Raw genomic sequence first — 27,804 nt, forward strand, 5'->3', positions numbered from 1 at the left:
ATGGCGAGGTGCAACCTGTGCGAGGAAGTACGTCACAGCGGGCAGGCTCCAAGAGTTTAAATCCTCACACCATTTCCAGTTGTCTCTCTAGGCTTTGTGGGTTCTCAGTTTCTCCTCCTGATGCTGTTGTTACATGTTGGTGTGCTTCCCCGCCATGGGCACTCTCATCTCTATAAAATCTTGAGCCAAAATAAAGTTCTTCCTTAAGTTATAGTTGGTCATGATGTTTTATCACAGCAACTGACAGTAAATAAATAGACAGTAGGCTGAGGCTGTGAAGAACCCAACCGTGATGTTTCTGGAGGAATATGGAAGACTTTGAAATTTTGGAGTAGAAAAGTGGTTGCGTGTTGTTAGAACTTAAAATGCCATTCAAGTAGTAGCTAAGAGTGGTAAGAAGTTCTTGCTTTGGTCTGTGATTTCCTCACTATACCTCAACTCTCCCATTTTGAATGATAATGCACATTCTGTGCCATTATATATTGGAACTATTTCATGTGCTTTGTAATTTTTTTCAGGGGGTTACAATTAAGAGATTGTCTGGAGTTTCAGAAATGGTTTTGGACTTTTAAACACTGTTGATACTATGAGAATATATAGAAATTCTGAAGTTGGGCTAAATGCATTTTTATTATTATATTGCCATGAACTTGTTGGGACCAACGAGTGGAATTTGGTGGTTTGATTGAAAAATTTCCTGCATAGGCTCTGGAATTTGAACATTCATTCCCCAGTTGGTTGTACTTTTTGGAGAGGTTATGTGGAGGTGCCATCTTGCAGTAGGAAGTACATTACTAGACTTTGGTGGGCTTTGAGCTTTTAAAGACTCTAGAACCTTAAGTCAGAATAAGCTCTCTCTTCAAGTTACCTTTGGTCCTGGTGTTTTAGCACAGAAATGGACTGCAAATTAGTGTAGTACTCAATTAAGTTTGCACACTTGGAAAGTAAGATACATGTTTAACACCATGTATAAAATGTAGCAAATTTGCTCATTGGTGAAACATTTGTTCAAGTCACCTGCAGGAAAAGTTATGGTGCTTGGAATTATTGTGTTGAGTATTTTAGGGCAAGATTTTGGCTTATCAAGAGAATAGGGCTTCTCAGATAAAAGTGCGCCTAAATTTGGGTATATCTAGCAGCTTTTATTGAATAAAACAGAAAACCTTGGAATATTAATATATTCACAATAATAATTCCCAAACATACTGGAGCTATTTCATCTAAAATTATTAAGGGAAAATTAAAACAGAAAAATAGCCCTAGTTTTCTCCATGGAATAGAGTTTTACATGTCTGTACCATCTCTCTATATACATATGTATGTTCTATAGCAGATTAGGTGAAGGTTAGGTTAAAGAATTTGAATTGATAAAAACTAATTTTATTACTCTCTGATAAAGCCACCAGGGAGTTTAGGAAAACAAAAGAAGAGACAATGTAAAAAATAAAGGAATATGTGACTTTGGAAGTATAGTTTTAGTATAATTAATGAGTGTAGATTTCTTTCAATAATTTAATGTGATACTCATTTAAATCAAGGTTGGAAAGGGGTTGAATCGATGTAATATGAACAATAGTTTAATCTAGGAGAGTTGTTTTGTGCATTGGGATTCATTCCTCACATATGTTCTCTCATTCTTGGCCTCACATTTCTCCACCCATGTATTTTCTTTGAACTAGATAGACCTGGATTTGAAATTTGGCTCCATGACTTACTTACTTAGACCTCAGTGGTCTCAATAAGGAATTATTTTTATCACTTCTGCATGTTTCAGGGGTGGTGGATGTTAGGGTGACAGGTTGGACATGGAGGAAACACTAAGTCATGTTCTTTCTGGGGAAGAGGATCCTAAATGGTCTTAGTTTTAAAATTTATGTTCAGATGGTATTTCACTCCACAAAGTTAGTGTTTTATCAGTTTTTTTTTAAATCACTAACCCTTGATGGAATTATGCTGAAGCAAGTCAATACACTATATCATTTCATAGAATAAGATATTGGCAGGCCACATCTGTCTCTTGTATTTGATAATACTCCTCCACTTTGTGATTTATCCATCACTTGGGGTCTATCAGTGGATCATGTGGGGAAGTGAGATGTTCCAGTATATAAAGTTGCCTGCTGCAAAGTCTGATGATCTGAGTTCAAATGTCAGAACCCACACAAAGGAAAAAAATAATCAATTGCATTGCCAGTTATTTTCTGTCCTTCCCACAGACAACATGGAACACTTGTGTGGGCATGCAAACACACACAAACACACACATACACACACAATTTAAAAACTAAATGTACAAAAAATGTAAAAAAAAAAAAAAGAAAAAGAAAGAAACTAGGCCATTCATCTCATGGAATTTCTCACAGTGTGAATGCTTGCATCCTGTGGTATCATTAACATTTTCTCTGTGAACTGGCATTTGGGTTGACATTTCTTGAAGGCTGGTAAATTGGACTTAGAGTGGTTGATCAGATTTACATTCATGATTTTGGCAAAAAGACTTAACTTGATGACTTATGCTTTCCTTTTTAAATGTTTGTGTTTTATAGGATAGGCTTCACGCCGCCTAGACAGGTCTTAAACTATTTATTTAGCCAGGGATGCCCTTGAACTCCTTATCCTTTGGCTTCCACTTCTCAAGTGCTGGCGTTATAAGTATGCACCACCAGGTCTGGCTTTCTTTTCCCTAGGTACAGAAAACAGATAGCGCTCACTTCAGAATGACATAGAGTACTCTCAGAATGGGAGTGGATGATGACCAAAGGGACCTTTGCCATGGTTGACACTTTTCATAACAGCTGCCTGTCCCTTTTTTTTTTTTGTGGTAGGGATTAACACAGCATTTTGCTATGTAGTCTAGGCCTTAAACTTGTAATCTTCCTGCCTCCAGTGTATGTCTTCATGCCTGACTTATCTGACCATCTCTACATAGTAACTGAAGATCAATGTCCAGGTATATTATTTTATTAGGACCTAAGGGGGTGATATTTATGTTCTTCCTGTCCTTTATTGAATAGCTGTTAAACAGCTTCCCAATTGCCTGTGTGTTTAAACTAAGGTAGGGTAACCACTTCTGCCTTTCTTACCAATATTATCATGGGCCAAATGAACTGAAATCCTCTGCACTGGTTTGTGCTGAGCACAGATGGCTGTGACATCCCACTTCTGTGGTGTAGTCAGAGCTTGGATTCTTCTCACAGGCGGTGCAGGATTTTTTGTTTGTTTGTGTAAGAAAACTTCATTTCATGAAACAATTCCACGTTGAAGTGTTCATTTTATTTGATGCCTAATAATTTCAGTTACTCCATCCACTGAGTGGAATTAAGATAAATTCAGAAGTTTAACTTACAGATTTAGTGTGATAATGTATAGTTATTTTTTATCATTTTTATCGCATTAAAATGACTGTGCTATTTACCCCAATAATATAAAATATTTTTTTGCTACTTTTTATGTTAATGATACCAGATTCTGATGAATCATCAGACTGATTTACTGGGGTGCTTCCTTCACTGTAACTTTCCTTTGTTCTTTTCTTTCATAATCAAGAATGGCTCTTGCTTTGTACTAACCAAGGTAACCAGGAGTTGACCCAATAGGATGGATATATGTATATGTATACAAAGAGTTTATTGACTGGTTTACATAATCTGAGGCTAGATGTTTCTACAAGTCAGGCTTTAGAATTGGAGAAATGAATAGCTACTCAGATCAAGAGGCTGCCTGATTCAGAGAGTAAGGGTCAAAAGTAGCTTGAATGCAACTTTAAGAATTACTATTACCATTTCCTGTTCAAAGGTGAACTGCCAGTCCTATTTCTATGATAACAGTAAGAACAAAGGTCAAGCACTCTCAAGAAAAATATAGTCTGATCATTTAGGGGTTCAAGTATCTTCTGATTTCCTCTTTCTAACCCCAGAGTATTAAAGAATTTAATATACTTTCAAGTTTCTAGACAAACATTCTTTACTTTGAAAAGTCTTTTTTTTTTTTTTTTTTTTTTTTTTTGGCCAAGCATGGTCATGCATGCCTTTAATGCTAGCATACAGGAGGACAAGGAAGATGGATCTTTGAGTCTTAGGTTAGCCTGTTCTACATAGGAAGTTCTAGGTCAACTGTAATTAACACAGTGAGATCCTGTCTAAAGAGAAATGTTTTACACTTATTAATTTACTTTGATTTGTGTGTGTGTGTGTGTGTGTGTGTGTGTGTGTGTGTGTGTGTGTGTGAAGGCCTACATGTGGATATTAGAAGACAACTGGAGTCGTATATCTCTTTCTACTATGTGGATTCAAAGGATGTAACTAGGTCATCAGCCTTGCGAACAGGAAGCACCCTTACCTGCTTTGTCCTATACTAGGTCTTAGTCATCAAACATTCTAGCCATCTCTAGAAACATTCCTATAAACTTTCTGAGACATGTTTTGTAGGTGTCTCTCAACTCAGTCAAGGACAGAACCAAGATGAACCCTCAAAGCCTTGTAAGTGCTATAATAGTCTAACCTACAGTGTGAATAATGAGGTCAAAGGCTGTCCTTTTCCATTATGATGTGTGATCCCTTAGGAGTAGATAACTAGAGATATGACAACCTATAGTGTTCTGCCTTTGGAAGTGATTTTACATTTTGAAATATAAAGGATTTGAATGTAAATGAAATGAAATGAAGGTGGAAATTCAATAGTAGAGAGACACAGCCAATTTCGAGCATTTGCTCTGTAGGAATATTATTAGGGGGCTAGGATTACTTTGATTCCTTCTAGGAAAACAATTTGTTCAGTGTAGTGACTAATGCCTGTAACCTCAGTACTTAGGACTCTAAGGGAGGAGAATCATTATGAATTTGAAGGTAACCAGAGCTATACATAGTGAGATTTTGTCAACAAAACAAAGCAAAACTACAACAACAAAAAACAAACTCCAACAAACTAAACAAATAAGAGGAGGAGGAGGGATAGGAGAAGAAGAATTATTTCAAAATGGTCTTTCTGTTAAAGGCCAACCAGAGATATGCAAATGCCAACTTTCTTGCTCTTCCAGCAAAAATTTCTCCAGTTCAGACACTAGATGAAAAAAGAAATTACTGATACTCACTTGGAATTTGAACAAACCACTATGAAAGCCCTATTAATAATTTCTCCAATTTTGCTAATCAAAACATTGTTTAGTAAGAACTAGTTGATAGTCAAGTAGCCTTTTAAAGATATTACTTAAATCAAGGAAGCTGACTAAGAAAACCTGTATTCCCACACTATTGAAGTGATGAATGGCGTTATATACCTGCTTCATCAAATTCACTTCTGAGACAAAGTGCTACCCATAGAGTAGCTCCTTTCATTTCTACCAAAGTACTTCAGCATGGGAAAAGCAACATTGTACCCTCAAGGGTCAGTTTATAGAGACTGCATTTGGAAGGGACTGAGCAAAAATAATATATATGAAATATAGGAACAAGTCTTTGAACTCTAAGTTTTCAAGTGTAGAAGTAAACAAAAGTGAATTGTTCCTGCATCATTGATGATATTTATGTACTCAAACCTATCACCTACATTGTATTAAATGTGGAAACATCAAAACACATATGTGAATGCCCACTTTCTCTACACTTATTCAATATTGTTCTGGATGGATTACTTATGGAAGTAAAAGAAGCAAATAAATGGGATAAAAATAGAAAAGGAAAAAGACAAAGCACCTCTATTGCATATTATAGGAACTAAACATTTATGTTCATACACATGGATTAGTCTTCTCTCTACCTTGGTCAGAGAGCTTCTTTTTGCAAAGAAGTAGTTAAAATAGAGACTCATAATTAATCTCCTTACTGAGAAAAGTGCTATCCATATCACCTTCTCTCAAGATCTATGGAACCTGTAGAGAGAGCAGTTAGAAAAAATGTGCATGCTGGAGGATGGAGCACTGTGAAAGCTGTTTTCTGAGAACAACGAGACCTTTGCACTTGTGAACCCATAGCAGCTTTGAAAAACTTCACAAGACCTGTACAAGACTGAGCCTGTCAACATTTCCTCTTGAATGGGAGGAGGGACTCACAAAAACTCTCCTCTGTCTGAGTAGATATTGGTAATTAATTACTGCCAAGATAGTGGGAGTCATTTTTCTTCAGACATAAAGCTACTGGTAAGTAAATAAGGGGGAGGTGGATGGAGGGGGGGCTGGGAGTTGGGAGAAGGGAGGACAGGGGAATCCTTGGCTGATATGTGAAATTAAGTTAATTATAAAATAAAAATACTATAAAAAAGTAAATAATGACCTAATGAACAATCCCATATGCACATGCATTCAAACAACCATAACTAAATTCAGTGCAATTATGTATAGATATATGTGTGTATATATACACGTATGTACACGTATGTACACATACATATATACATAAATACACACATATATACATATATATTGTATACATAAATGGATATATATGCATATTTCCACTGAGTTTATAGATCGATGGGGGACAGACAGACAGAGAAAGTGATAAAAATAGAGGAGGAATATGACAAGTTGAGAAAAGCTCCAGAGTGAGGGGAAGATAAAAGAAGGGAATTAGGACATGAATTAGAATCAAAATACAATATACAAATGGATGAAATTGTCTCTCCCCGACTCAGTAACTATTAATTGCTTGTAGTTCTTCATCTAGTGGTAGGGCTTATGAGACTGGTAATGAGAGTGGTAGGGCTATGTTGCCATGATGTTATTGCTGTGTTGGTCTTGTTTAAGTGATCATATTTTGAAATTTCACGAGTGAAGTGTCTATGTTATATACAGAAGACAGTATTTCATAGCAGATATCCTGATCCTCTGGTTCATACAATCTTTCTGTTCCCACTTCCAGGATGTTCCCTGAGCCTTAGGTGCATGGATTGTGTTGTAAATGCATCACTTTGCACTGGACACCCATGGTCAGTTCTTCCCTACATGTTGACAAATTCACATATTCACTCTTAAACTAAAAAACAAAACAAAACAAACAAACAAACAAAAAAAGCCCTGAGGATTGAAAGTATAGTATCAGTAATTGCATAGGCACTGGACTTGAATATAAGTATGGGTAGCCAAGCACGCCATAAGCGACTGTGTAAAGGGCAGATGACGTTCTCAGTGAATATGTATTGTTTGTTATGTGCAAGGCCCTGCCAAGGACTAATACCTCCTTCCCCCAGGGATAGCAAAGCTCCCTCATACTTATGTGGTGAGGGTCAGAAGTAGAATAAATCCTTCTTCTGGGCTGAAAGATGTGTTGGCATTGTGTGCAAGTACCAAAGTTTAGGTACAACTGACCTGTGTTTGCAAATACTAACAGCTGCAGTTTCCCCTTTCTGTATGTTTACAGCCTGAGACTGCTGCCTAAAGAGAACTTCTACCCAGATGAGCTAACTCCTCCCTGTGTGCCATGCCGAGGTTCCTCAGAGAGCACAAGTTTTTGCAGTCATGTTTACTAACTCATTCACTCCCAAGAATTAGTTGCACCACATCTCAAGTAATTCTCCAGTTTTTTCTCCAGTGCTGGAGAAAATAGCTCTGCCCCTGAGCTATACACCCAGCACTTAATTAATCCTCTAAAAACACCACTGGAGTCATTTTGTTGACTTGCTTTTTCTAAGGTTCTAATTGGTCTACCTTCAAAATCATCTCCTTTGTCAGAGGCTGTGGAACATATTTTGTTAAGCTATTACCCAATCTCACTTTTACAACATTCCTATTGATAGTAAAATTTATATTTTATACTGGGACAACTTTTCATTGCTTTTAAAATCATTTATTGAAACTTTCGAAAAAATTGACAGTTATGTATAAATTGGTTAATGTGAGCATTGAGCAGATAATTAACTTTATTTGGGAAAAGATGCTTGATTGGTCCTCAATTTTATAAGTGGTCAATTAACTTGGTAAGGCTTTAATGCTATGGTAAATTTTGGCTGCCAATATAAGAAACATAGTTAAACATATTAAGATAAATGTTAAAATTGCTTTTGTTAACATGTTTATAATTCTTTCCAAATGTTAATTATTATTTACAAAATTCTACCATATGGGTAGAAGCTGTTGTCATCAAGGATTTTACAAAAATGAAAAGAAGGCTAAAGTTACTGTAGTGTTATATCAGTAGCAGAATTTGAAAAGTCCAGTCTTTAGGGTGTGAAATTTAACCTACTGATTCAAAGTTTTCTACTCTAAAATCCAATAATGAGTGTACAACATGGAAATCATTCACCATTAATATTTGTGCTGAATATGATACTTTAAACATAAGATCTTAATAATAGCCAGTGTACAATCAGGTGAAAAATGTCTTTACCTTGAGAACTTTCCTTCCTCTCTCCCTCGATCTCTTTCTTCCTCCCCCTCCCTCCCCTCCCCTTGTCTTCCTCCATTGCACTGTTCTCCCTCTTTTTCTGGGTCTTAAAGATAGCACTCATGGCAACCTTGCCCAACCTAAGCCACCACACTACTACTGACTTAAATATCCAGGCCCAACTTGATAAATTTTGACATTCTTTTTTTCTCGGAGATGTGAGGCAAATATCATCCATTCTTGAAAAACTGAGGTTGCCTCTTTTGGAAAGGCATAGGGCAATAAAAGCTGGTTCTCTCTTTTCTCAGTAAGATCTGTGATAAGAACACAAAACCCTAAACCCAATGTGTGCTCTCACTGAGGCTTCTCAAGCACTAAAGCCACACACTGATGTGCCCATTTCTGCCTTCCTGTCTCTTAGTGTTCTGTTCCCTGCTGCCCTCCTTTATCCCTATTGGTAGTTCCTCTTTCCTTTCTCTTTTCTAAAACAGTATTTTTTTTCTCATTTCTTTGGCCATGTACAACATACCCTTTTACAGACTTGTTCCAGACACATCTCTTTCGTGGTTTCATTCTTAATCTTGCTCAGCAAGTAATGAAGTCCTGTTAAACTTTACTTGGTGCTTTCATTATACAAAGGAAAGCACTAGAGGCTAGTCAGTAAACAGCTTCTTTTGGAATCAGGAGTATCTGAAAGAGAATTCTTGGCTCTCGTGTTTAAGACACCACAACACAATAACAGCAGCAGCAACAACAACAACAAAGCAGAAACAGATAGGCAAACAAAACCCTGGCATTGTGTCAGGAACTGGTAAACACACTGTGTAGGCACAAAGGCAGGCACATGCCTGGAGCTCTCTTTCTAGGCAGGGTAGCCAAGAGGTGAGCTACAGGTTCAGAGAATGAGACTGGCATAAAAAAATAGGTGGAGAAAAATCAAGAAAGATACACAGTGTTGACCTTTGGTACCTGTGTATACACACACATTGTATAGGTATCTGCATGGACAACCACCTCCATGCACACATATACACATAAACACTAGCTCACAGTAAAAATGACACTAAAGGTGCATGTATGCACCTACCATAAGGAATAAACAAAATAAGATTTCTTAGTGAATGAAGAAAAGAAAGACGAAAAATTTAGTAATGACAGTCTAAAAAATATCTGTAGTATGAAGTGACTCAGTGAATGTCAGGAATTATGGTAGAGAATGACAAAATTTGTGAGAACTGGGTAACGGCTAGTCCTTAGCTTATTAGAAACCGACCTTAGCTGATTTTATGCTTGACACATGGAGAAATCAGCCATTAATGCAAATTTCTCCCCCCCCCCATGCAGGCAGGGCTGTAGCCAACCAGTGAAGAGAGACACTGGGAATAAGCCACCTGAGCAGGACAAGGGCTCATAAAGGAGGTCTCAATACACTCACACGTAAGGCCATGAATCACAAGGATCTTTTCTCTGGCAGGAATAGTGATGGTGCCACACAGTCTGCAAAAGTTGGCTTCTCTCTGCCTAGCTGGCCCAGCAGCCCAGGATCACAGTGGACAATAAAGTCAATGAAGCAAGAAATAACCATTAAATGCAACAGAACACACAGTAACTGGCTTGCCTGTTGCCTATCTCACTCTCAGATGCCATTTGAAATATTCCCACAACTGAGCCAGCAGATGCTCCCACTTTTCATTACCATTGTTAATAACATGTGACATTCTTCCTTGGACAAGATGTCCAATAGTTTCTACACCTGATGCTGTTCTCATTGCTCACCAACCTTTCTCAGTTTGTGTGACTCATTTCAGGCTGGAAATGTGTGTATTTTCATAGTTCTTTCTTCTTCTGTGCTTTTCTTGATATACCAAAGTGTTCAGTCTCGCTGCTGTAAATTGCACTGCTCAGTAATACAGTAAGAACACATTCTTCCCCAACCTTTCGCACGAGTTGGCTTTAGTTGCTCCATGTACTTATTAGTCACTTCCTTTCTATCAGCCTGCTTTTATTTCCAACTCCATTTGTCTATAACAAAAATTAATGTATACCGCAATAAAAATGTCAAGACACAAACACGAAATGTACAAAATAAAAATGACAAATGACTAACAAGCCTAAAACATTCAAAATTACTAGTTATCAAAGAAATTCAAATCAAAACAAAAGGGCATACCATTTAAATCTATCAACTTGTCAAAGACTATTTTTAAAAGAAAATTATATTAAAGAATATTGGTGGTAATGCATTGAGCTGGTCACTCTCTGATGCTGTTGACACAAGAATAATGTTAGCCAAAGTTTTCTGAGCAGAAATCTACAGTAGGCAACAAAACAATGCAGTAATTACTATGTAACTCCACATCTCTATTCTTCATTAGTGTGAAGTGTATCACAGCATTATATAAATAAAAATTGGAAAAACAATTTTGTAAAACAAAAAAAAAAAAAAAAGGAAAGGAGGGGTTGTGTAAGAATAAATCTGAGGCCTGAGGGATATAGCTGAGTGCTAGAGGGTGTGAAGGCTTGGAATGTATCTCAGTGGATAGCGAGCATAGTACCAAGCAGAGTACTCGACAAAGCCTTGCGCCTCATGCCTAACACTGCCAAAAATTACAATCAAATGACACAGCCACACAATAAAATTCAGTTACAGAAGATCTATAATGTTGAAAGTGATTCTTCCTGAATTTATTGTTAATGTCAGTTCCTGTTAAGTTCATATTAAGTGAAAATAAAGGGTGATTCAGTAGACTATCATATCATATTCCTAAAGCTAGTAAATCTGCTCTGTACTGCATATACACATATACACGATACATCTGAAGAGAGGGGAGAGAGGATATACAAGCAGAGGAGAGGAAAGGAGGAAAGGGAGAGTGGGAAAGAGGGGCCATGAGAATACCCTACCAGGAAAAATAGTTTTGCTTTAGTCATTTTTCTATTGTTTCTTTATTCTACCTTTACATTTGTTGCCATGCGCACATGCTTGCTTTTTAGTAAAATATTTTTATTAAAATATTATTTCAAAATATAATGATTAATCTCAAACATTATCAGTGACAAACTCATCCTGCTTCACCTATACATGCAGGCATTTAGGATTTCTTCCACTGATGCTAGAGAGATGGAGCAATGGTTAAGGTCAAAGGCTGCTCTTTTAGAGGATGCATTTGCTTCCCAGAACCCATGCTGGGTGGCTCATAATTAACTTGCTAACTTGAACTCCAGAGGATCTGACATCTTTGTCTGGACTCCATGGGTACCTGCACTCAGTATAACTTACCTAAATATTAACTTTCACTAACTTATTTCTATTTTGCATCCCACTGAAAGAAATGTCTTTATTAAATAACATTTTTGCAAATAAGTTTCATGCTTACTTACTACCCATTAAGAGAGAGATCATTGCCGGGCAGTGGTGGCGCATGCCTTTAATCCCAGCACTCGGGAGGTAGAGCCAGGCAGATCTCTGTGAGTTCGAGGCCAGCCTGGGCTACCAAGTGAGTTCCAGGAAATGCGCAAAGCTACACAAAGAAACCCTGTCTCGAAAAACCAAAAAAAAAAAAAAAAGAGAGAGAGAGAGAGATCATCATGGATTCCTCTCTTCCTGCTTCTTGCACAGTATGTATATTTATACATACATACATACATACATATACATACAAGCACACACACACACACACACACACACACACACATATATATATATATATACACACACACACACACACATAGTTTGTAGAAATGTACTGACTTTCATATCTGTGGTTTGTGCTATAGTGAATGTATATTATATTTTTCTAAGAAACAACTAAACAAATCAAAACAAAATCCCACATTCCCTGTAAGATCCAGTTGAGAATCTTCAGCTTAACATTGAAGTTTTTCTAAGACTGCATCCCTTCTCCTGCTAACTGGGTTGATGTCCAATACTTTTCTTCACAACTGCCTATAGTGGTCATGTCATGTCCTTATTTGGGTTAAAAAAATAAAACAACTTGGAAGCACTGATAAAGATCCTGATGGTGCCACTCAATGCAGAGAACAGCTATTAGTTCTCACTGAAAACCCTACCAGAGCAGCCCCTTGCTTGCCCAATAGTGGAGGAGATTCCATTTGAATCTTACAGTCACCACACATCAGTGGACAAGTCCTTTGCTCTTCCTTATCCTACATGTTTTTCTTTTATATAAATCAACAAAATATTATTCCATTTCTTATATTCAGAGCATTTTTTTTTTTGTTTTTTGTTTTTCGAGACAGGGTTTCTCTGTGTAGCTTTGCGCCTTTGCTGGGACTCACTTGGTAGCCCAGGCTGGCCTCAAACTCACAGAGATCTGCCTGGCTCTGCCTCCTGAGTGCTGGGATTAAAGGCGTGCACCACCACCGCCCAGCCAGAGCAATTTAATTGTCCAATATGGAGAGTATGCAGTAGGGTTGAAATTCAAGCTCAAGTAGGTGTCTCTGAAGTGTGTGCTCTATTTAATGTTTCAGAGCACTAGTATCAGACAGGCTCTCTTCTGGTCAAATAAGTACTTATCTACCTTTATTAACTTTTATAGGATTCTCTTTTCCTACCACAGCATCCTTCTTTCACTCTCTTTGATTATTGCCATGTCTTCCCAATAGCTACATTATACTCATACTCACTAAAGTGTTCACTAATCACTTTAGCCACTGGGCCTTTTTCATGGTGCTTATTTTGTGCTGAATCTTGAGGCAGAGGACTCAAAGCTCAGAATTTGTCTCTAGTTTGAAAAATACGCTTTGTTTCCAATGACTTTACAAGATAAAACCATCAGAACTTCACATTTGAGCTCAGTGGTTAAGGATACCTACTGCTCTTCTAGAGTCCTAGTCATAGCATCCAAATGGTGGCTTATAACACCAAGCCCAGGGGATTCTATGCCTTCTTCTAACCTCAGTAGACATCAGAAATGCACATGGTACACATAGTGCACAAACATGCATACAGGCAAAACACTCATACACACAAAATAATAGAATAAAAAATGAAAACATAACTACCAGCCTGTCAGGTTTTTATTCAACAATGAGAGCAACACATATTCACAGCATCACAGCATTCACAGCATATTTACAGAAGAACATCCCACATCATATAACACTAAAGAATAATTGGAAGAAGGAACCCAGAATACACACCTTTGATACCAACACTTGAGATATAGAGACAGGTGGATCTGTTAGTCCAAGGCCACCCTGTTCTACATAGCAAGTTTCAGCACAACTGGGCCATTTCTTAAACCAATGAACAGATAATGTAACTACAAAAAATGTAGTTTGTCTATCTTTTGGATATTTCCTGAAACTAGAGGGTTATGTGACATGGCTGTTACATTGACTCAGGAGTTTTCTCTGAATACTGAATCATGTTGTGCAAAGCACAGCAGCACATATTCCCACAGGACAGAGAGGCACATTCCTGGAATCACACATTTTAGAGTGAGCACATTAGGAGAGATAACTTGCCCTTTCTGCTCAGAGATCATGTTAGGGGCCTAGGGTTTCTTTTGAAAGGCCTATTATTTAAAACACTACTCTTTTTACATTAAATTTCAGTAGTTAGCTATGATCTTTTTAATTTAAAGAATGATGAGTTTTTCTGCTTTCTTTGATAACTTCTCAGAGATTGGTGTATTGGTGTTTTAAGATTATTCTGGATGTAACAGTTAGACATAGGAAATCTTTAGAACAACATTCTCCCATGTTAGGACTGTTTCACTCTGCAGAGAAAGGCATCCATTTATATGATACAGTGATGCCTCTGCAGGAAACCTAGAGCCATGTTTATTAAATGGCACTAAATTTAAATTGTATGAGTAAATCATAATTAAACAAGAAGAAATGGAAAACAGTGAAGTGACTTTCTTATACCTGGATCTGGTTCTTTTTTTTTTTTTTTCCGTTCTCAGTGCAGGAGTGCAGGCTTTCACTAAGAGTCTCTAAAGGTTAGCTTCCTCAGTTGATGCAGAGGTAGCAATTCACTCCCCTTGCCATGGTAAAGATAGAATGAAAAGAAAATGTCCTTCAATCTGTTTGTGGTAGAGAATTTTTTAAAGTATAAACATTGAATTCCTCTCCTTACTTGAAGAAGGAAGGTCATTAACAGGGCACTTGAGCAGATTGGAATTACAGTCAATTGAGACGCTGAGCATCCTAAATGGCCTAATGCAACAATGAAGTGCTTCTTAAATTCCAAAACTTTTACAGAGCACAATTACCATGAATTTCCATTGCCTTTGGTAATGCTGCTTTATGTAGTTCTGTGTAAGGAAGCAATAGAGATTTAAATCACCATGTTTAGGTTTTTAGCTTAATAACATTCATTTGTCATTGGGTAAATATAAAATTTAATTTTCAGTTAATCATGCATAATTTTAGTTTAAAATTAACAAGAAATTGTGTTGGTAGTAACTCCAGTGGTGTGACTAAAACCAATAAAATTTGCCTTGGGATTCTGAACTAATTTTCACTATTGCATATATGTTCAAAAGTTCCACTTTCGGGCATCAGTCAAACAAACATAGGGTTTCTATCTGTTTTTCTCCCCCTCCCAACCTATGTCATCAGTGATCAAATTTATATTAAGCCACAAAAAGTTCAGTATATCCATTGTATCAGTACAGTGTTATAATAAATAACCACAGCAGACACAAGGAAGTTGTAAAAACACCAGTATTTCAGTCTAGTATTGTATTTCACCAAAAGTGGAATTAAGGTCACTTGATCATCATTGCTTTCCACATTTGGTAAGCAAGTGTTTATCACTAGGTGCAGTTCCCAAGTTCTCACAATTTCTGAATTCATCTTTTCATTTAAATTCACAAATTTTAGTTACTAATAAAAATAGGTAGTTATAGAAAACATTTGAAGTAAGAATAAGAACACATATTCTGTAAAGGGCTCTGAAATAATGAGAAACAAAGGGTTAGGGAAGATGATGTGAAAGGAAATTTAGTTCCATAAAACAAATTGAGAAGCTGGAAAGATAAATGGTGATAGACATGTTGGTAATTAGTTCAGTGCTATGAGTTGCTTGAAAGGCTAGACATTCAGAGGTAGAAACTGTGAAGCAGGAAATAGGATGCCAGTGGTAAAGGTGTAGACATTTTTCTGAGATCTGAGGGAGGAAACAGGAAATGAAGCGGCAATTAAGTAATCAGCTGCTGTCAAGATTATATTTTTTTCAAGAAGACAGTCCAGGGCAAGGTCAAAGTTAAATACTGGGTTGAAAAAAATAAAAATTGGATTTTACCATATAAGTATCTCTGAAAAATTTTCGGCACAGTTTATATTGAGGCAGCAATGTATACTTTGTAAACACATGAATTCTAGAAAATAATACGTTTTAGAATCTCTTGTGAATAGCTTACATGGCTACAGAGCAGTACACAGAAAACAACACCCTTTTTTATATCATGTTTTGGTACAAAGTCTGCTGAATAATAATATTCATTTTTGGAAATGACTAAATATATACTTACTGAGCAGTCTATACAAAGTCAGTATATACTTGTAAGCAAGTAATAAATACTCAAAAGTCCACAACTATACATTCATAAATACACAGCTGCCACCTTTGTAGACTATATAATCCACCTTCTCAATCATGGCTCTTTAACCAATATCTGTAACATCTTAAATAGATCTTGTTAAAAATTGAGTTTAGGCAGAAAAAAATATTTACCTTTTAAAAGTAGAAGTTGTTGAATTAGTAGTTAGCCATTGTCAGAAAAATACACAGCACCACATACTATTAGTGTGATATCTTCATTTATTTCACTTAAGTATCCAGAATAATTAATCATGCAATAAAGGATTAAACAGAAGACTAGGCTGGGCGGTAGTGGTGCACACCTTTAATCCCAGCACTCAGGAGGCAGAGCCAGGTGGATCTCTGTGACTTCAAGGCCAGCCTGGTCTACAGAGCAAGATCCAGAACAGGCACCAAAACTATGTAGAGAAATCCTGTCTCTAAAAACAAAACAAAACAAAAAATAAAACAAACAAACAAAGAACAACAGAAGACTACCACTTTTAATACATTCATTTATGATCAGAGTAATTTCCTTAAAAATTATTTCTACTAGTAAGTCTAGCTAGTTCCATGTGGCAGGCACACACACACACACACACACACACACACGTACACACATAAATTGGTGATAGGTAATTTTCAGCTGAGCAAAGGCTACCACAGTGGTTATCCACCTCTCAAATACTTAAGTTTCCAGTAAATTTTTCATGGATGATTAAGGCATTTATATCCCAGGATATTTTTTAAGATACTCGAGAAACTCATTTTATTATTTCATTCTAGAATTTGTGATAATTCTCATTACACATATTTCATGGTAGAAGTCAAAAGATCAAGCTGCTTTTTATATTTAAAGCCTCCCCTTATTACGGCAGTAGACAGCTGAACATTTCTTAGTGCTCTCTCTGGGGGTAAAATAATTGTACTCATTTCATTATCTTATCTGAAACTGTAAAAGGTGGCATGAAAAGAATAAAAGGCTGTGAGAAATTTTCAATGACCTCTTCATCACTCTACTGTTTTGTTTCATTATCAGCTCAGGTTGGACAGTGGGCTATTATTGTTTTGGATTGTGGCTTGGCAGTGCATAGCTTATCGTGGGGTAGCATATAGTCAAAGCAGCCTCTTGAGACCATTACAGCATGTCTCCCAACCTACCTCTGTCAGAGTCTTCTCTCTATCTTTGCTAGGCCATGATAGCTTGAGTTTGGATAATTCAACCCCACACGTGAAAGTGTAGGAGAGTGTTTATTGGGTTAGGAGATGCTTTTCATTTGATATGACAGCACTACTTCCCTACAACAAAAAGCTACTATTGTCTAAGGGAGGAAAGCCAGGCTGCAAACAATGACGTACACTTGCTCACCCCTATCCATTCTCTGAACACTTCTTACTCTCTAGTGTCTACTATCATTCCCCCTTTACCTCATGCTTCTCTGCTGAGGTTCTTCAAAATCAAACCCAATCTTTATTAGGCCACTCTTTGGTGAGTCCAAATGGCTAGTTCTATTATGGCTTTTCTGTTCCTTCATTATTCACGGTCTTTCAAGTCCTCGCTATTTTCATTCTCAGTTTCTCACCTAAATTGGCTCTAACATTACTGAAATTATGAACTGCATTATTTCTGTGAGAAATTGCCCTCTATCAGGATTTCAAAGATATTCAACCTAACAGAGATGACTCCAAGTTTCTACCTCAAGATCAGATTTTTATCTGAGACCCAAGCTATGCATTTAACTTGAATCCATCACAAACATCTCAAACTCATGTCCAAAGTAAAACAGTATTTACTCTAAATGGACTGACCAATTCTATTGGCCCAACTTGGCTGAATCAACTTCTGTTTCATCACTGAATGTAGAAACCTAAATGGTAACACCTTCTACTTGCTTTTCTTCTCCATGATTTAAGTTCCAAAGTACTATATGCTATTAATTAGATGTTAGTTTTTTCACACCAGCATCTATAAAATCAAAATGTGTCATAAACTATAACAGTCAATGTATGGTTTAAAATAAAAAGGAAATATCCAGTGCACAGTGACACAGCAGACGAAGGAGGATACATAAATCTCCTCCTCAAATTCATACACATTTCTACCCTGATGAAAACTAAAACATTTAAGAATAAATGGAAACTCACCCATGTTCATGGACTTGGAGAATTAATATTGTTAATGTGATCTACAGATTCAGTGCAATTCTTACTAATGTTCCAATAATGTTTTTCAAATAAACATAAAAATAACCCTATAATCAATACAGAGAACAAACACACACCTACCAACTGATTTTGTGCTAGATGAACAGGGCTGAAGGTACCACACTTTCTGATTTCACACTATAGAACAAAGTTGTGGCAATCAAATTAGTGTGACTCCACTGTTATAACATATAGAGAAATGAAACTGAATAGAAATTCCAGAAATAGACACAAAAGTTCACTTGAACATACATAGAGAAGGAGAATCTTCAATAAATGAAGCCAAGAAAATTGGGTATCTATGTCCTGAAGAGCAACATTGGAACCTAAAGTCATATCAAAGTGTAATAGAGAACTGAAAATATAAAACTCCTAGAAAAACAACAACAACATTGTGACAAAGGCTCCTAGATCTTGGCCTAGTTAATGGTTTCCGGAATATAATACCAAAAGCACAAGTAAGAAAAGAGTAAAGTGGGATATCATCAAATTCAAAGGCTGAGCAGTAATGGAAAGAATCAAGAAAACAAAAAAATAATCTATGAGAGAAAATACTTAGGGACTACATACCTAATGAATGCAGGAAATATACAAAGTGTTAGAGAATTCCTGAAACTCAATAGCAATAAATAAAGAAATCAGAAGATAATTACACAAAAATAGGCAAAGGACCAGAAACAAGGCCAATAGGTACAAAAAAATGTGTTCAACACAACTAGTCATTAGGAAAATATAAACAAACTACAATGATAAATCACCTTATATTTGTTGGGATTTACTTTATTAAAAAGACACAAGATAAGAAATTTTAATGAGGATGTGAAAAACTGTGGAAAATGGAAGCCTTTAATCCCAGCATTTGGGAGGCAGGGGTCAGTGGATCTCAATGTTTGTTATTAGTCTGGTCTACATAGAAAATTCTAGAACAGGCAGCACTACATACATAGTGAGACCCTATCTCAAAAACAAAAACAAGACACACAATAATCCCTCATGCACGACTCAGGTGTCCTAATGAAATGATATTTGTACTGGGATTTAGAGATAGTAGTAATTAGAGTAAATGATGAAAAATAGCTATGTTTCAATAAGCAACATTGCACATGCAAATTTCCTGTGATGGTACGACTTGTAAAATACAACCAGCCAGAGATAAGGGAAATGGCACACACCTGTAATCTCAACACCTGAGAGGTGGAAGCAGGCAGATTGGGACTTTGAGTCAGTTACACAACCAGTACAAGGTTAGCCTGAACTAAATAACAAGGCACAAACTCAGGAAAACAACCCAGGGAAATGTAGCTCAATGGTAGAGTGTTTGCCTGAAAAATAGGCAAGACCCTGGGTTCTTTACCTAGCCCTTTAAAAATTAAAGGGAGGAAAAAGGACAAAGGTGAGGCTGGAGTAGAAAGTATGTTGGGAGGCATAAAATGGGTAAAGCTGGAGGGTAATTTTAGTAGGAGAGAATACAAGGTGTCAAGGATCATGGCATAAAGATTTTTCGTTAGCATTTTAGCAATAGGAAAACCTCAGGAATGTTTTGAGTGCTAGGCATAGGAGATAATAAGGTAACATACCTATTTTACAAAGTTCCTTCTATCTTGACAGCAGGGAGCTAGAGTGGACACAGGAGACAATTCTGTGTCATTCCTAAGTTAAGAGAAGTAATAAAGTATATAGAAAGCACACAGAGTTTGTACCTGAACAGGTTTGAGATGGAGCCTGCAGATAGATCCTAGAGATTCTATAGCAATACAAAGGTGTTAAAGAATGCATTAAATAACTTTGACTCATTAGTTTTCTTTCAGGACTTGCAAACCAGGTTGTCAAAATGCTATCTCATGCATGAAGCACATTCACTGGCAAATTTTGAAGTCTACCTCCAAACCATATTTTCATTATGTTTTTCTCAATAGCAGCATTGTTACCTACATTTATGTTTTATAGAAGAATCCAATCTTAAGGATAAAAACAAAAGTGCACGGAACTCACCATATAGGTTTAATAATTAGGTTGAGGTAAGGAGACAAGATTACACTTTGGATCAACCAGCATCCACTCTAGCCCCTGGAACAATGACTCCTTTTATGCACTGCACTTCATCTGGGTATCAGAATAGAACTGTGTAATGACAGCTCTAATAGCTAGCAGTCAGAAAGAAACAGCAGAGGAACAAATGTTGAGACTTGAAAGTTGGAAGGATCAATAGCTAGATAGCATTTGTCATGTGAGAGCTGAAATTAGATCTTCAAAGAAATACTTCCGAAAGCAAAATAAATTAGGCCATTTAGTATGCTCAAAAACAACTTATTTTATGGTTTAAATCCCAACATGCAGTGTATATTTCTGTCACTGCTCATCTGCTTTAGAGGATTTATTCAGTCGGACCTCTGTTTACCCTACAGCCCTGGTGACTCAGGCTACGGACCTGCTGTTGTTTTCAGAAAGCTCTCTTCGTGAGCACAATGGAGTTCAGTTTCTGTGGATTTCTTACTGTTAAATATTATTCAAATTTTGCTCCTAGTCCTTAGGAAATCATGTCAAACAGAGAACACTTAAAGGCATTTTGGGCAAGGTAAATATGAATTAATATAAAGAGTATCTGCTCAAATACAGTTCTGGTTTGTCCTGCGTTGAAAGCTCTTTTCTACCCACTTTGACCTTTCTGGTTTGCATTTTTCTCATGTATTTTTGACACGAGGATAGAGATACTAAACCCCTACACGATGTCTCAACCCAAAGCTAGGAAGTGATGACTGTGGCTTAAAAGAAAACACAGCACAGAATAATGCTCAAATATATTTGATGAGTGAATAGTAAACATTTTTTAGTGCTTTCTTTATAATATACTTTTGCAATTTTCACTACTCATTAAAACAATAAGAATAGACTGGTAAATTGTTCTTCTGTATTCATAATTACCCACAATTGTCCACAGAACACACATACTCGTGGAGGAGGGGCAAAAGTTAGAGCTCTCATTTCTGCTTCAGTAGACATATTAGAATTGAACAAATATCTCAGCTAGCTCCACATCTATCTACCTTCCTATGGAAAGACTTGTCTTAATCATTCAACTCAGGCAATTGTAGTACATAGGAAATCTGAAATATGTAGGACAAGCCCTCAACTTAGACAGAATTTTACAGATTTTTTTTTCTCATTTGGGGATCTCAATCTCTTTCTTCCTTAAAATCTTCATCAGATTGACAGAGTCTCAGTTGAATTGTGGTAGGTAATATCTACACACAATCTAATGTTTTCAATATCAATTATATCTGAAAATAACTCCATGACAACATTAAGATTAATATTTGCCCAAACATATAAAATACCATAGCCTAGCCAAGTTGACACAACATTAGCCATTGCCAAGAATGACAACTCTAATCAACTGTATCTTGTTTTCACCCCATGAGTTGATAGTAATGAAGCCTACATGTGACCAGCACAGCTGCTGTCTGTCACCAGAGGATACCCTCAAGTAAACATCATCAGGGACTCAAGTCTGTACCCTGCTTACTCAATATGCAGTCTACTGAGCAACAGCATCTAAAGCAGCAAAGAAGTCATTTTACTGCAGAATCCTAGGCCAGTAAACTAGACTCTATACTAGCAGGATTGCCAGCACTTTCCTATGCTCATTAAGTAGCTACCATGCTCTTTCCAGAAGTTCTAAGACAAGTAGTCTCCCTGTCCACAGGCTCCAGTTTTCAGTACTTGCCATTACATTGTGAGTGGTCACATAACTCATTCAAGGGCAGAAAATGGACTTGATTGGTTGGCTTTCCTGCTTCTTTTACTAAGAGAGAACCTATGGAGATAATGAAGACCAGTAGTAAGTTGGGTGCTGTATAGAGTATGAGAAATAAGTATAGCCTTCACTTCAGCATAAGCCTTCCATGAGAAACAGTATATTCAAAAGGACAGTCTCCTCTGTGGGAGGCATAAGCTCTGGCTTTGTGTGATATGATTACTAGCTATGAAACCTTGAAAAGAATTTTGTCTTTGACTGCAGTCTTCTTAGGTGCACATTTAAAAGTCTGGATTAGATTATATTCTTTGCGCATACCCCAAGCTTCAACAGAACAGTCTACTATTAAATGAAGTGATACATACAGAAACATTCAAAACGTATGAGAGTATACTGCTGTGGGATGTCTTTCTGTATGCTGTGAATATGTGTTGCTCTGATTGGTTGATAAATAAAGCTGTATTGGCCTATGTCAAGGCAGCTTAGAAGCAGGCAGGACATTCAAGCAGATAGACAGGAAGAAGAAAAGAGAGAGAGAAGAGATGCTGGTGGCCACCAGGAGAAGCAAGATGTGAAAGTACTGGTAAGCCACAACCACGTGCAACATATAAATTAATAGAAATGGGTTAAGTTATAGAAGCTAGCTAGCTAGAAGTTTGAGACATTAGGCCATACAGTTTGTAAGTAATATAAGCCTCTGTGTATTTACTTGTCCAAGCAGCTGCAGGTGGTTGGGACACAGGAAATTTTCTGACTACAGTATACAATGAAAGGGAAGGCTAGGATGAAGTCTATTGAGGGTAGCATATGGGTATTCTCATGAAAGAGGCAGCTGGTACCATTTGATAGATTGATTAGTGGTGTTGATTGTATAGGAAAATATTCAATGTCTCATAAAATGTAGAGCTGGAAAGATTGTTCCATGAGTAAAAATGCTTGGCATGTAAGTATGAATACCATGACTCAGTTAAGTCCTTTATTTCTCTGTTAAGTTTCAATTTGGGAGATCTGTCCAGTGGTGAAAGTGGGGTGCTGAAGTCTCCCACTATTAATGTATTAATGTGTGGGGTTTTATATGTGGTTTAAACTTTAGTAATTTTTTTGTTTGTTTTTTTTTTTTTTACATATGTGGGTGCTCTTGCATTTGGGGCATAAATGTTCACAATTGAAACTTCATCTTGGTGGATCTTTCCTATTGTGAGTATGCAATGCCTTTATTGATCTCTTTTGATTGATTTTAGTTTGAAGTCTATTTTGCTGGCTATCAGGATGGCTACACTGCTTGTTTCTTAAGACATCTGATTGGAAAGTCTTTTCCTAGTCTTTTACCCTTCGTTAGTGTCTATCTTTGAATTTGAGGTGTGTTTCTTGTATGCAGCAGAAAGATGGGTCCTGCTTTTGTATCCATTCTGTAAGCCTATGCCTTTTTATAGGTGAATTAAGTCCATTGATATTAAGGGATATTAATGACCAGTGATTGTTCATTCCTGTTAATATTTGGTGGTAGTGTGTGTGGTGGGGGGGGTGTGTGTGTGTGTGTGTGTGTACTTCTCTTCTTTGGGGTTTACTGCTGTGGCTTTATCTATTGCCTGTGTTTTTGAGGGTGTATCTGACTTCCTTAGGTTGGAATTTTTCTTCTAGTGCTTTCTGTAGGGCTGGGTTTGTGGATAAGTATTGTTTAAATCTGGTTTTTGTCTTGGAATGTCTTGTTCACTCGTCTATGATGATTGAAAGTTTTGCAGGGTATTTTAGTCTAGGCTGGCATCCATGGATTCTTCGTGTCTGCATTACATCTGTCCAGGTCTGTCTGGCTTTCAAAGTCTCCATTGAGAAATCGGGTGTTATTCTGATGGGTTTGCCTTTATAAGTCACTTGGTCTTTTTCCTTTGCTGCTCTTAATATTCTTTCTTTATTCTGTACGTTTAGTTGTTTAATTATTATGTGGCAAGGGGACTTTTTTTGGGGGGTCTAGTCTGTTTGGTGTTTTATAGGCTTCTTGTTATCTTCATAGGCATTTCCTTCTCTAAGTTGGGAAAGTTGTCTTCTATGATCTTGTTGAATATATTTTCTGTGCCTTTGAGTTGGTATTCTTCACCTTCATCTATCCCTATTATTTGTAGGTTTGGTCTTTTCATGGTGTCCCAAATTTCTTGGACATTTTGGGTCATGACTTTGTTGGCTTTAGTGTTTTCTTTGACTGATGAATCTATTTCTTCTACCGTATCTTCAACACCAGAGATCCTCTCTTCCATCTCTTGCATTCTGTTGGTTATACTTGCATCTGAAGTTCTTGTTCATTTACTCAGATTTTCTATTTGCAGCATTCCCTCTGTTTGTGTTTTCTTCATTTTTTGTATTTCCCTTTTCAGGTCTTGGACTGTTTCCTTCATCTGTTTCATTGCTTTTTCATGATTTTCTTTCAGGGCTTTATTGTTTTCTTCCAGGACTTTATTGTTTTCTTCTACTTTATTTGTCCTTTCCTCTAGTTTTTTTTTTTTATAGAGTTCTTCCCATTTTTTTGTTTGTCTTTTCCTCTATATGAGCCTCTACCTTCTTCATGATGTTATTCATAAGGCTGCTGTTTTCTTCTTCTTCTTCTTCTTCTTCTTCTTCTTCTTCTTCTTCTTCTTCTTCTTCTTCTTCTTCTTCTTCTCCTCCCAATTTTTTGATGTTCAGGTCTAGATGTTGGAGCAGGACTAGGTTCTGGTGATGCTGTATTGCTCTTCATTTTGTTGTATGTATTTCTGCCTTGACATCTGCCCATCTCCTTGTGGTTAGTTCTTGGTCTTAGCACACTTGGTCCAGACAGAGCTGACAGATTCAGGAAGTCTCTCTTTCTTGTCCAGAACGGGAAGTCCAGGGCAGGATGGGTGCTGGGGGCTGGTCTCTAAGTCTCAGGAAGTGGCTGGGGTCTCGGGAGATGATGGGCGTGGGGGCAGGGCTTGGAGATCACAGGGTCTGCCAGGGGTCTTGGAGAAGGGGAGCCTTCTCTGTAGGGGTGGGGGTAGAAGAGATCCTGCCGGTGGCCAGAACCTGGGGCCAAGTTGGGCAGGTCTTCCCCAGAGTGGCTGGTGCCCAGGGATGGGATCTTGGCTGAGCCCAGGTACTCACCTCTTGTCCAGAAGGGAAGTCCGAGGCAGGATGGGAGCTGGGGGCCAGCCTCTGAGTCTCAGGATGTGGCTGGGGTCTGGGGCGATGATGGGTGTGGGGGCAGGGCTTGGAGATTGCAGGGTCTGCCGGGGGCGGTCTTGGAGAAGGGGAGCCTTCCCGGTAGGGGTGGGAGTAGAAGGCCACTCCCTTTGGGGGCCATTTTCTTTTAAACCACCATATTACTATGCCCTCATTCTACCCTTCAGAGTGGTAGATGATAAAAATATGTAATTTTCTTTTTGATTTTACAGAAGGCTACAGATAAGGCATTGCCTTGAGTTTCAGAAGAGACTGGGCTTATAAAGAATGTTGAGACTGAGAAAGAATATGAGGTCTTTTGAAGTTGGGTGAAATGCATTTTGCACTGTGGTATGGCTATGAGCCTAAGTGGCCAAGGCAAAGTGTGGTAGTTGGAATGCGAATTATCTCTCATTGGCCCCCAGTTGGTTGTGCTGTTTGAGGGCAGTGATGGAACCTCTAGGAGATACAGCCTTGCTAGAGTTAGCATGTCCCTGGGTCTGGGCTTTCAGAGTCACTAACCTTGCTTCAATTCCACTCTGTTTTCTGCTCTCTGCGTGTTGTTGGAGATGTCATCTCTTAGCTCTCTGCTCTTGTCATGATGCCTACTGCTTGCTGTCATGCCTTGCTACCATCATGGACTCTTATTCCTCTGGAACCTATAAGCTCAAAATATACTCATTATTCCATAAGCTACTTTTGGTCATGGTGTTTTATCACAGAGATAGAAAAGTCACCAATACAACCTTAAAGAACATATCTCCCCTGTGAGCAGTGTCTGGGTAGTTTTTGTCCACATTTGATAGGATGACAGACTGAGAGACCAGAACTGAGATGAACCCTTCAGGACTGAGTCAACTTATGTTTCTAGCATAGTTTTTATTTTTAAGAAAGGGAGACTATTATTGTAATACAGTTTTAGATGTTCTTCACTTCTGAACAGGAAATTTGTATTGTATTTAGTTAAAATATTGTCTTTCTGCATGTTGGCACCCGAGAAAGAATCACTGAAGGCTCACTCACTTCCCTGCCGTCCTGTGTAAAGTCAGAATCTCCCAAGGAGCCAGAGCAGTTGTGGAAGCTCTTCATTGGAGGGTTGAGCTTTGCAACACCAAAGAGAGCCTGAGGAGTCGTTTAGAGTAATGGGGAACACTCACAGATTGCGTGGTAATGAGAGGTCAAACACCAAGTGATTCAGGGGCTTTGGGTTTGTCACATAAACCACTGTGGAGGAGGTGGATGCTGCTATGAATGTAAGACCACACAAGGTGAATGGAAGAGTTGTGGAACCTAAGAGAGCTGTGCCAAGAGAAGATTCTCAGAGACTGGGTGCCCACTTAACTGTGAAAAAGATCTTTGTTGGCGGTATTGAAAGAAGACACTGAAGAACATTGTTTGCGTGGGAGCTCCACCTCAACCCCTGGCACCCTCACATCCCTGTACCCAAAGAGTCTGGAATGTTTGGAAGGAGTTTGGTGGAAGATCCACCTCAACTCCCCTCTCCATCTCTTTCCTTCAACTGGCCCCTTCAAAGCTGGCCAAACATAGCTCCTCCCCGAGGTAGAGGCTCAAAACGACTCCCTCAAGGGATACAAATGGCATCCCAGGAAACAGACAAGCCAGCGTGATTCTTCTGGGGCAGGGGAATCACCCAGGAACACTTTACCCATTAAACCTGGGCTTTCCAATTCGGTATGATTCGAGTCTGATTCAGTTTGCTGCATCGGCTGAGAGGCCTTCAGGAGACCTAAAACTTACCAAACATCACCTGAGAGATTATTTTGAGCAGTATGGAAAAACTGAAGTGATTGAAATCATGACTGACAGAGGCAGAGGACAAAAGAGAGGGTTTGCTTTTGTCACCTGTGATGACTATGACTCTGTGGACAAGACTGTTATTCAGAAATACCATACTGTGAATGGCCACAACTGTGAAGTAAGAAAAGTCCTGTCAAAGCAGGAGATGGCTAGTACTTCGTATAGCCCAAGAGGTTGAACTGGTTCCAGAAACTTTGGTGGTAGTGGTAGAGGCAGTTTTGGTGGCAATGACAATTTTGGTTGAGGGGGAAACTTAAGCAGTCCTGGTGGCTTTGGTGGCAGCTCTGGTGGTGGTGGTGGTGGATATGGTGGCAATGGGGATGGGTATAGTGGATTTGGTAATGATGGAAGCCATTTTGAAGGTGGTGGAATCTACAATGATTTTGGCAGTTACCACAATCAGTCTTCAAATTTTGGTCCCATGAAGGGAGGAAACTTTGGAGGCAGAAGTTCTGGCCCTTGTGGTGGTGGTAAAACCATGAAACCAAGGTAGCTATGGTGGTTCCAGCAGCAGCAGCAGCAGCTGCAGCAGCAACTATGGCAGTGGCAGAAAGTTCTAATTACAGCCAGGAAACAAAGCTCAGCAGGAGAGGAGAGCCAGAGAGGTGACAGGGAAGCTACAGGTTACAGCGGATTTGTGAACTCAGCCAAGCGCAGGGCTGGCAGGGCCTAGCTGCTACAAAGAAGACATGTTTTAGACAATACTCATGTGTCGGGGCAAAAAACTCCAGGGACTGTATCTGTGACTATTGTGCAACAAGTTATTTTAGTTTCTGTTCTGTAGAAAGTGTAAAGCATTCCAACAAAGGGTTTTACTGTAGGCATTTTCCACCCATGCTGTTGATTACTGAATGTAATAATCTGATCGTGACGCTGAATAAACGTGTCTTTATTTTTCCTAAAAAAAAAAATTACCTTGCATCTTAATGACTTGATGATAAGCCTTGGCTTTGAGTTATATGGAACGCGTGTGTATGAACATCTGAAGG

General features: G+C 38.1%; 1 pseudogene; it reads left to right on the top strand.

Annotated features, from left to right (window-relative positions):
• On the top strand, positions 1-27,375 carry LOC114704456 (annotated as a pseudogene).
• Positions 27,376-27,804: the final 429 nt, after the last annotated feature.

Source organism: Peromyscus leucopus, chromosome 14 (genome assembly GCF_004664715.2).
Source record: "Peromyscus leucopus breed LL Stock chromosome 14, UCI_PerLeu_2.1, whole genome shotgun sequence".
NCBI lineage: Eukaryota > Metazoa > Chordata > Mammalia > Rodentia > Cricetidae > Peromyscus > Peromyscus leucopus.